Below are 12,412 nucleotides of genomic sequence, written 5' to 3'. Positions count from 1 at the left end.
CAATCGTCACCAAGCCATCTGTCGTGTCGTTATGTGTTCAAGAGGTCTCCGCAAATAAACCATTCATATGCAAAATACTTGTCATCCATTTGACCATCCCTGAGTCAGTCCTTACAGCAACATTTCTTCAATTTGAACAATGATTTCGTGTTGTGGGCTTGCCTGCAACGGGTCGCTTTCTATCGACATCAGCACATTATCTAGAAAGATGACTTAGAAATCGTCAGTACCTTGAAGTCTGCATGCATCAATGGCAGGTTTCTCGCCTTTGACGACGGTTTACATCATTGACTTTCGATCAAAGAATTTTGTGACGTGTTCGACATCAACTCATTCATTCACATTTCATGGATTGTACTGGGTAGTTTGAGAACCATTGACATCACTGGTGGTTTCTCTCACACTTGTTAACGGTTTACATCATTGACCGGTAATCAAGTGGTTTCTACCATGCTCGACATCAACTCATTTATTCGCATGGATAGAATCGTACCAATTCGGGAAGTAGAAATGAAGACCCTGGATCTAGTTTCCACCATCCAGGCTGCGAGGAGTTTTGTATTCATTATATAGTAGACTAACCATAAACAGATGGCTGCGTCCATACTGTGTCTACAAAAGTCTACGATTGTGATGTACTGCAAAATCATTCTTGTATCAGAGCAGTAGTTAGATTGTTAGTTAAAGTTTTCAATCTGAGTATGGGAATGCCTACCTCAGTGATGATAGCATCTTATATATGTATTTTGTGTTGAATATTTGCAGGTTCTGACCGGGTCCTCCACAAGATACTCCTTGAAATGATAAAGTACTTCACCCTTCCTAGATCATAAAAACCCTAATCTACTACAGGCTTCGCACTTTAGGGGGCAATCTGTTACACTAAAAAATGTCACCATGACTATTTGCAGTTAGTATGGCTCCATCCACTGTCATACTATCCTCCTTGGCAAGTCTCATGCCTCTGCTCTTCATGTCAAACTTCAAGAAAGAGAGAAAAGTCATTAAAAGTCAATTATCTCTGGTACGCAGTTTCTCTTAGCCTTACCTGCGTGTACGCAACCCAAGTTCACAATACCTGTGTACTTGTACGCTCTGTATGTAAAGGGGTGGGTGCGTACTCCTGTAAAGGTCAAAAGGCGCAAGTTTCACTCTAAAAAAGTTACTTGTGGTCATTTCTAGACTCTTCTAGAAGCTTGTTTGACGTGTATGAAGCGCCTCCAGATGGTTCATGTATCCCTACCTAAGAGGAACTTATCCCATCAAGAGGGGAGCTATCCAATCCAAAGAGGGGCTTATCCCATTGATGGTGGACCTGAATAACTTTCTCTAGAGCACTATAAATACAGGCATTGGGCCAAAGGGAGGGCAGGTTGAAAGCTGAACATTCCTAAGGGTAGATGCTGCTGGAATTAGGACTTCCTTGTAGAAGCTTGTGAGGAGAGATTACCATCTTTACTTGTTTCCATTGGGAGGTGGGTGAGCTGATCAGAGTAGGGGAGAAATCTTGTGGACCCTAGGAGGAGCTTGCACAACACCAAGGCTTAGGTTGTAATGGTTCCTTTTGTTACCTTTTAATACAAATTAGTCCATTCTTCTCAACAATTTGTCATTTATGAGTTGTTTCATATACTCCTTGGTCTATATGTTAAATATGTTTTGTTTTATGTGATATTCAGGTGCTATTTAATCGTTTGATTGTTGGTGAATGCAGGTTTCGAAGGGAAGGAGGAGCTCATCCGGATCAACGAAACTGGACTACTACAACGGCGTTGGATTACAGGTAGGATCTAAACACTTGATTTCTCATATTGTAAAAGCATATTTAGGGAAGGATTGCTCTTATTTGTCTTGTTTGTCATTAGAAAGTCTTAGGCTTCTAGGAAGGTCGGTTGTGTCCGCACTAACGACTCTTTCCGCGTGACAGGTTTGATTTGAGATTTTTAGGATTTTGGTGGAAAATCGGGAAAAGGCAATTTTGGGTGCGGGGATTGGACACAGTTTTTGCAGGGGGTTCTTTGGGGCAAGGTAGGAGACTGTATTGATGCCTTTGAATTAAGTGAATGGATAGGAATGACCGGTGAGGAGCTAAAGAGAGCAAGAAACCTTCAAGAGTTCTCTTTAGACAGATGAAAACATAAATATTAAGCAAACTTAAAAGCAGAGCATGGCAATCATGAATTATACTTTAACACTTCATTTGCCTAATTTGCAGAAGGAAAAGTAAGAAGATGATTCACATAACAAACTTACAAGTACAAATAGAAACACACCATCAATACATGTAACCACAGGAATCCCAAAAAGGACTGCAAAACCCTGGTCTTTCTTCCTTTGCCAAAATTGCAGAGATACAATGAGTAATACAATAGAGCTTTCTCCCTCAAGAGTCCAACCATGAAAATGACCAAGAAAGTACATAATATAGGCAATCTAACATATTTCCTTGCTTCTAGGGGTCGAGCTCACTATCCTAGGAGCTGTTTCAACCAATTCTAAACTGAGCACTGAAAACTAGGCAGTCAAAACAACTTGCCTCTATAAGCTAGGAAACTAATTCATTCATTAAATTTTTACCTATCTCATGAATGAATCTTCTAGAAGAGATAAATAAGTGTCAAAATATCATAAAATTACATCATTTACAACAAGGAGGATCAAAATCTACTCCAAAAAGTCAAATCCAGTCAAAACTGCGTTTTACTGAGCTGTAGGTGAATTTCTGTGAAAACTGCCCAACACGTCGCACCCTGATCCTGAACACGTCGCACGCCTTTGGAGCTGCTTTTGAGGCACTTCCAGGTGTCCAAATGAGGCAAAAGTGGGTTTGTTAGAAAGGTCTAGATGTCTACTTTCCAACCAAAGTGGAATTTCTGAATTTGGTGGCCATTTTCCCCTCCAAAATTGCAATCTCCCAAGACTACTTCCTGTGTGTCAAAAAGGTGGCAGAAAGTCATTTTTTGCTTGTTTTTTGACCTTCTGGAGGCTCAAAATTTGATGAAATCTCTTGGTAATTGCTGAGCAGGTGTATCTTTGCATGAAAAATCCAAAAATGCTAAGTTTTCCCAAAATGGAGCTGCCCAACGAAAGGGTCGCGCGCGGCGTGTGATGTGTTGGTGGAGAAAACCTGTTTTTTGCCCAAAAATTCACAAGTGACCCAAAAATTCTCAAATTTTTTTGAAATTTGTGCTAGAGTTAAGTTATTTAGCATCACGCTCCTTCAAGGAAGCCTCAGCCAAGATGTGGAGGGGATCGGGCCTTTTCCTTCGTTTTAGTGCTTTGGCCAACCGTCTTTGGAGCACCTTCATTCTTGCTTTGCATACGTGCATTCGGGCCCAATAATGGTTCTTCATGTTCCAGAGCAGGTCCTTATCTTTGTTGGCCTTGGCCAGCAACCTCTATAAATGAGCATTGACCTGGAGAAGCATAGCCTCTCGCTCAATGAGTACCAAATCACCGGGTCTCTTACGAGCCAAGCTGCGGTCTTCATGGATCCTCCGCAACTCATCAAGAGTGTGCTCATCTTCAAGTTGCTTGTTGCGCTGCTCTAAGTAGGTGATTGTCCAATTTTCCATTTCCAATCTTTTTTGCAACGAGTCATTTTCAGCCCTTAGGTGCTGGATGATCTCCTTTGGCTCTAGGCTAGGAGAACTGATATCAAGGTCAACAACATCTATGCCTGGATCACCTGATTGCCCCTCATCAATATTGGGCTTCTTGCCTTTCTCCTGTACCTGTGCTGCTGTCGAAAGTGAGGCCCCTTCCATCTGGTGTGGAGATAACACTCGCGGTGCTGATGAAGAAGGCGAGACCCCTTCCACCTGGTGTGGAGAAAATACTCGCCTAACTGATGCAAATAAGGCCCTGTGGCCTTTCTGATATGTGACCCATGGAGGGGAGCTGACATGTCTGGTCTCAGGAATATCATGCTGCTGTGAAGGCCCTCCCTCCTCATGAACAACCTCAGGGGGTGATGATGCTGGTGCTGTGAAAACATCTCGAGAGATAAAATCCTCCCATGGGATACCCTGCTGAGCCAACGGATGTATGACCACAAGCTGGATCAAACCATAATGATAGATGCTCCTGTGTTGCTGTGCTGGGCTCTTTCTCTGCATCAAGGGCACCATCTTCTCAATATTCCGGCACATGAAAAATGGTATGTTCATCATCCGTACTCGTGTGAAAGCATCAACAAGCGAATATGGTACGAATACAAACATGAAAATCTGCCCTCACAGGTGAAATAGCGCATGATGAGCCTCATCAAGGGAGCATACTCATCCCTCAAAAATCTGAAAGGAAATACACCAGTCGTGTACCTCATGTAGGCAGGTTTAATGTAGGGCTCATACTGAAATTTGTCCAATAGTTTGCGTTTGTTCCACTCTTCTCGCACATTGGGTATCCCTGTTGCTTGAGCAATAATTTCAGATGACAATATAAAATCCACCCCTGCAATATTTACATGCCCATCATGCAGATGCAAAACAAACAAGCGGACCAATTCCCTATGGTGCTGAATTTGAAAAATCCTCTCGCAAAATTCATAACATGAGAGGTGGCGGAAACATGTGACAGCAAGTGGACAAGCCTGCAAATAGGTCAAAGAGGTGGGCTCCTCTCTCACATGATGACCACTCTTACCACCCCTGTGAGGCCTCCTTTGTACCTCAACCTCTGGTGTTGACTCACGGTCATCACTTTGCTCGTAGTCGGTTTCGGTTTCTGACATGGTTTCAAGAGCAAAGTGGCTGAAATGTACTGCTGCTTCTGCTAAAAAATCTGCTATTTTAATTGTTGAAATGTTGTTTCAAGGGGACAAATAACACAAGGGAGATGTTAGGGAGGGGAGACTTTTAAGGGAAATTAGGGAAAATATATGAAATAGGGAATTAAGGGAAGGAATCATGACATATATACATCATCACACAATTATAATTTCCAAGGGTTTTATGGGAGATAAGGTTTAGGGTAATATTATTGATTTTTAGGAATAAGGGTAGGGTTTTAGGGCTTTTGGTATTTTTGGTAGGGGGATTAGGTAGAAATGATATGGGAGGTGGTAAAGGGATGTGGGGGAAAAAGTGGGGGTGAAAAGGATGACCTTGAAAACATCAAAACAAACCCTAGCTTTACCATTACTTTGACATTCTTAAGCAAATACACATGGACTCCTCATTTGAAATAATGGCTTTTAAATACATTCTCATGCTATTTCAAGCTTTAGCAAACAATACATTTTGATGATTGGAGGCCTACCTGCAACCTTGAAGAAATTTGAGGTCGTTTTGCAGTTTACAGGAAATTTTTTGTGGATGAATTCCCAACACGTCGCGCGCAGGTCTAGACGGGTCGCGCGCGCCCAACACGTCGCGCCAGTGCTTTTTTCCAACGGCTATGACCCCCTTGACGCGTCGCGCCTGCCCAACACGTCGCGCGCAGGTCTTGACGGGTCGCACGCGGACTCTGTCTGCAATTTCGCCCAATTTCTCTCCAAATCGCTTTTCACTATTGCTTTGAGGAAAATGATGATCAAATGGAGGGAGGGAGGAGCTTTATAGGCTTGATTTAAATTAATTTACCCTCAAACCCTCTTTCTAATGTTTATAACTTGACACTTTTTCAAAATTTAAATGCTGCTGACTTTATGGTTTCCTTTTGTCCTGAAATTGGTTGAACTGATGCTTTTTCTTGAAAATTTTTGCAGGGATAGCTTCTGAGGAATCTTGGCAAAGGGGACTAGGGCTGCATGCTGACTTTCGAAGAATTTTGAATTTTTACAATTTTTACAAAAATGAGAAAATGACCTTGTCTTTAAAAACAGGGTTTTTAAATCTAAGGTAAAAAATTAGCTGTACAAGATGAAATCTTTTTAAGAAAATACTTTGATAGTCATCCCTCTGGCCTGCTGGGCATTTATTGACTTTTAAAGACATGAACTCAAAGACAAATTGGACCTAAACCCTAAACCTAGGACTTTTGACCTCAAGACAAGACAAGAAACCTTGAAAGAGTTTATTGACTAAAACAACTTGATCAAGCAGTGCCAAGAGGGGAATAAAGACACCAGCTCCTCCATCACGGTTATGGCATGCCTAATGGAATGCAATGAGATGACACTGATGAGACACCTACTTATGCAAATGCAAAGAGCTTTGATCGCTGATGGAGGGCTACTAGACCGACTCTAACATTGGCTCCAATGGGGATGGTAGCTCCTTGGAGGTACCAAGAACCTTAGACCTCTGGGAGAGCAGACCAATGCTTTTCAATCATTGGGCAATGGAGTCATTATTTACATATGTGACCCAAACCGGCACAACTTTATTGACTTTAACAACTGACTGAAAATTGGACTAACTTTGACCCAAACTAACTCAACTTTTGGACAGAAAATGCACTGATAAAAACAACATAAAAAACTCACACCAACTAATCTCCATCTTCAGAATTATAGCCTTCACCGCAGGCCCCAGACTAAAGATGAAAGATCAGTGCACACTTGTAGTGAAATATAAAGTAAAATGGTAATTACAATGACAATGGCTAGAGCAGAAAATGCTCAGACATGGTACCTTTTAAGCAGCCGGCCATTGACCGACCCTCCGAGACAATCATCACCATTCATTTCCTTGAGAAGAAAGGCATTTGGACCATGGTATGCTGCAATTTTGTAAGGACCTTTCCATAAGTTATCAAACTTTTCATGTTTCCCTTTTTCTTCATTTCGGGCATCCCACCTCAAAACAACATCATCTATCTGGATGTCATCCGGCTTTGCTTTTCTGTCATAGAATTTCTTTATGCGCTCTTGTAACTTAAGAGTATTTTGAAGAACCTCCTCCCGTGTCTGCTGTAAATGAATTATTTGACTAATCCGCCTTTGCATTGGATCCTCCTCACCACCAACTTCCTGAAGCAACTTTGCTACCAGAATACTAAGTGAAGTAGGAAACACCGCATCTGTCCCGTAAACTAGTTCAAAGGGTGACATACCAATTGACTTTTTCTGACTTACACGATCAGCCCATAATGCATTTACTAACTGTTTGTGCCAGCTCTTCTTATTGTTTTCAAGTAGTTTCTTTATGATGTTTACCAAAGATTTATTCGAAGATTCAGCCAACCCATTTCCTTGCGGATGATAAGCGGTTGAATGCCCCAAGCTGATGTTATATTTGTAGCAAAAGTCAACCATCTTCTTTGATTTAAACGCTGATGCATTATCTGTAATCAACTTATGTGGACAGCCGAAACATGACAATATGTTATTTTCAAGGAAAGAAATAATTACCAAGTCCGTGGCCTGCCGGGTGGGAATGGCTTCAATCCATTTCGTGAAGTAATCGGTGGCTGTCAATATCCATCGATGCTGCCCGGAAGATGCTGGATGAATTTCACCGATGAAATCTAAGCCCCATTGCTGAAATGGTGCGCTGACTTCAATGGGCTTGAGAGGCAAGGGCTGTAATTTCTGCTTTCCTTGAAAAATTTGACATTCATGACAAATCTTGAGTGCTTTATATACATCTGAAAACAACGAAGGCCAATAGAAACCTGCCCTTAGGATCTTGTTTTCCGTGGTCTTCCAAAACAAGTGACCCCCACAGTCACCTTTGTGAAAATCCTCTACAGCTCTCTTAGCTTCCTCCTCGACCAAACAATTCAGCAATATGCCACCGGGGTCTTTCCAATATAGTGCAGATTTGATGATGCAAAATTTGGCAGCCTTTAACTTCAATGTCCTAGCTTTATTTCGAAGCATCTCGGGAGGTGAAGACAAATTTTGAAGCACATATACAATATCAGCATACCAAGGAGAGGAAATAAAGATATTAGATACCTGTAGCGCTGAATTTTCTTTATCTTCGTCGGACAAAGCAGCAATCAAATTAATGTCTAGGACATGGAGATTTGTTTCAGCCATCAATTTAGCGAGACCTTGGCCCTTGATCAGCTTGGTAGACTTGATTTCCACATCATACTCCAATAGTGCAGCAATCCACTTACCCCGTTTTCCTTCCGGTTCCGCTTGTACCAAAACATCTTTAACAGCTGCGTTAGGAACATATGCCAAAATGTGGGAATTCAGTATGTACACACGGAAATCTTTCAAGGCTTTTACCAACACCAATGCTTGTTTTTCAATGATATTATACTTCAGCGCTCTGTCCCTTATAATATGACTGAAAAAAGCAATGGGCTTCTCAACTCCATCTCTCTTTTGCATCAGCACAGCTGCCAATGTATGCTCATAAGAAAATGAAAATAAAATAAAATCTTGTGTATAATCCGGGCTGATTAGAGTTGGGGCTGAAGATAAAATTAACTTTACCAAATTGAAAGACTTTACCGCCTCTTCGGTCCATTTGAGCTGGTTGTCCTTTTTAAGCATGTTAGTGATTTCTCTAAGGTGTTCGGCAAGATTCGGAATAAAGCGACGCAGAAAATTCAACTTGCCATTAAAGGACTGAATCTCTTTCTTGTTTCGGGGCTGCTCTAATTGCTGAATGGCTTCCACACGCGCAGGATCTATATGAATGCCATCTTTGGAAATGATGTGGCCCAACAACTTGCCTTCACTCATGGCAAAAAGACTCTTCTTTGGATTCAATGAGATACCATATTTTTTGCACTTTTGAAACACCATTGTTAAATGATACAAATGTTCTTCATCAGATTTAGAAAACACAGTTAAATCATCAAGATAAACGACCAAAAAGACATCCTTCTCATTAGCAAAGGCCATGTCCATCGCCCGCTGAAAGGTGGCACCTGCATTTTTCAATCCAAATGGCATCTTGGCATAATGAAATGTTCCCCATGGAGTAGTGAATGCAGTTTTGTCGCGGTCATCCTCATGCACCAAAATCTGATTGTACCCTGAATAACCATCAAGTAGCGACATTCTTGATGCCCCAACTACCCGCTGCAGTATATGGTCTATCTTGGGCAGCGGATAGTTGTCCTTTAGCGACACCTTATTCATATTTCTAAAGTCTATACACAAGCGGATCTCACCGGTCTTTTTTCTCACGGGCACCAAGTTGGAAATCCAATCGGAAAATCGGATTGGCACTATAATTCCAGATTTGTACAACCGGTTAACTTCCTTCTCAATCAATGGCAGCAACTTAGGATTAATTCTTCTCAACTTTTGTCGGAAAGGCTTTTGATTTGGCTTTATGGGAATGGTATGCTGAATAATACTTGTGTCATAAGTCTTCAAATCCGAATAATCCCATGCAAAAACATTAGAAAATGAAGACAACAATCTGATATACTCTTTCTTTACCTTTGGCGACAATGCTTTCGATAGTTTCACCATCTTTGGATTTTCAGCTGTTCCGAGATTCACTTCTTCGACACCTTCTTCCATTGGCCTCAAGGTTGGTTTGCGAGCCACATCATCTTGATCGAACAGCTCTTCCAAAGGAATTAATCCTTTAGGAATGAAATTGTCTTTAAGCTGCAATACATCCATTTGATTTACTTCCTCAGGTTCTGTGTCTATGGAAATGTCTTTGAACTCACCTTCAACTTGCAAAAAATCCTTGATTTCTTCATCATCTTGGAAAACTTGCCAACATCTTTGATTGTCTGGGACTGTAGGACGGTGCTTCACATAAATCTCAAACTTATTGCTGGAATTCATGGGGATTTTTAGATTACTTGCTGCCTTAGCCAATGCATCCGCAACACCATTTTGGATACGGGGCACACATGTCAAAGTATGTTCAGAAAACAGCTTCAAGATATCTAGGACAACATTTCGATATGCTCGCATACGAGGATGCTTGGCCTGAAACTCACCTTTCACTTGCTTTATAACCAGCTCGGAGTCGCCATATACTGCTATCCTCTTTGCCTTCAATTTCTGAAGGATTTTTAGGTTAGCAATGAGAGCCTCATATTCCGCCTCATTGTTTGAACAATCAAATGCCAATTTGTAAGAGCATACTCGTACCTTGCTTGGGACTTTGTTTCGGACAGAAAATGGACTTCGAATCCACACACCTATACTAGCACCATCGCTGCCCACAGTGCCATCAAAATCCATGGTCCAAAGACCATCCTCATCGTCTTCTAAATGCTGAAATTGTGATGTCTCTGCATTTTCTGTTTGCTGCCCGTTTATTTCAGCTGTTGGCTTCATGACAACGGACCTTTCTTCACTTTCTTTTCTCAAAATTTCTCTAAAATTTTCTGTAATGTCTGGTATATCTTTTGCTTGAACCAACTGACTATCTATCTCATTAAAATTATCAGCAAACAAAACAAACGATTCCAAATCTGTATGTACATAATTTACAGGATGATTCACTGGATTTTCCTTACTAGTGATCATGTATTTCATCTTTTTCTCCCTATATAACTTCCTCATCTGACCAAAGACCGGGATTGTAGCATAAGAAAAATCAAGCTGAAGTGTACCTTTGAGCTTGGCTCCCCAAGATCTCGAAAGAAACATGCCGAACCGCGGAGGAATATCCGCCACCACCACATCCATCAAAACATTCTTTGCTAGGATTTGATCTAGGCTCACCACCAAGCCTTGATCAAACCAATACATTTCACCCGGCTGGAATCAAACGAATACAAATCATGATACTTCCTTGTGATGTCTAGTCCTAGCTTTTCTATAATTGCTTTCGGCATCAAATTATGCGAAGCTCCCGAGTCAAACATGGCATTATGTAAAACATACTCATGCAATCGCAAATTGATATAGAATGGAGGAACATCACTTTCGGGAGACTCACCATTTAAAGCAGGCCCAAAAGTCAATTCCGGCTGATCATCTTCTACATTCACCGTGTCTAGCATTGGATCAAAATTCAACATCTTGGAGATTTGGCCTCGGTAAGTGTTGTTATTCATGATTTCCGTCAAAGGAATGGACACTTTCAACTTTGAAATTTCATTCTCCAAACTGAAAGCTGAAACCTTCTCACCTTCTTTAGCCAGAACTTCTCTTTTTTCAACTTTATCTCTCGGTGTACTTGCTGGCTGATCTAACTTTCTTGCTGATGATGATTGACTTGCTGAAGGATCAATTATATCTTTTCCTTTTGTCTGTGGGGAAGCTGAATCATTCTTTGCTGAAGTATCTTTCTTTTTCTGAATGGGATTTATGGGAACAGCTTGGTTTCTTAATTGCCTCTGCTGAGCGGACAAAGCATTGAGATATCCTCTTTGGTATTCCTCCGATTCTTCCTCAAGTACTGCCTCATTTGATAAGATATAATGCTCATCCTGATGTATGACTGAATTTCTCACAAATTCTTCTTCTTCTGTAATATAGGTAGGTAGATCATCAGGAGTGAAAAAGTGATTTTCCTCTCCCACCGTATCACCTTCATCCTCGGATTCTTGGCTAACAAAATTCTGCTGAAAAGGAGGTTTAATTTGCTGCTGAACTGCTGCCTCTTGTGCTCTTGTTTCACGCTGTTTGATTCTATATTGCGGCTGCTGTGGACCTCGGAAATTAGGATTACGGATCTGCATTTCCGGCTTGCTGAGATGAGTATGTTCAAGTGCCCTTTCAATCTTTTCAACCTTACGGAGGAGCTGATCTGATGTAGAAGCTTCTTCTTTGATTGTGACTCACTTTTCCGCCTTCATCCTTGCTCTTTTATCATTCAAATTCGCTTCAACACTAAAAACAATTTTCTGCATATCCTCCAACGTAGGCAGATCTCTATCTCGCAATGAATAAGCCATCTCTGGATCAAAGCCATCCGGGAATTTGAGAAGTGCTGATTTTCTTGACGGTCTCAAATCATCGGGAATAGCATTGTACACTGTATTAAATCTGATTATGTAGTCTTGAACGGATTCACCATGATTACGCTTGAGGTTGTTGTATTCGGCATTAATCTGAAGTGGATCCTTTCTGATTTCCCATCGATCTAGAAACGGCCTCTGAAGTGCCTCTAAGGTAGCAATGCTCCGGGCTGTCAAACCTCTGAACCACTTTCTTACTTCGCCATCAAATGTTTGTACAAACAAATGCATAGTTACATCCTCTTCATCTATCTCATATAGATCAAAGAAAGTCGTCATTTTGTCTATATGTTGCTGAGTAGAAATACTCTGTGGAGTGCCATCAAACATGGGAATTTTACTCTGATAATCGGCTGGCATATCATGCAGATTTTGGGGAAGAGCAAGAGGAGCAAATCGGGCAGCCATTGTTTTAGGTAGATTGGGTCTAGGAGTAGCAGGTGGAGTAAGTGTAGCTGTAGTATGAGGAGTATGAGGAGGAGAAGTGGTATGGGATGTAGAGGGCGAACCAACTGTAGATTTCGGATAAGTAATTATAGGAGAAACATAAATAAAAGGAGGATTGGACTGCTCATGCGCCGTGATAGTGGATCCGATATGAACAGATATAGTTTCAACAAAC

This window comes from Pinus tabuliformis, chromosome 3_2 (assembly GCF_031772625.1).
Source record: "Pinus tabuliformis cultivar Carrire ecotype Pingquan chromosome 3_2, CPIR1, whole genome shotgun sequence".
In the NCBI taxonomy this organism is placed as follows: domain Eukaryota; kingdom Viridiplantae; phylum Streptophyta; class Pinopsida; order Pinales; family Pinaceae; genus Pinus; species Pinus tabuliformis.
The sequence above is the reverse complement of the archived record's forward strand: the minus strand, read 5'-3'. Positions refer to the sequence as shown.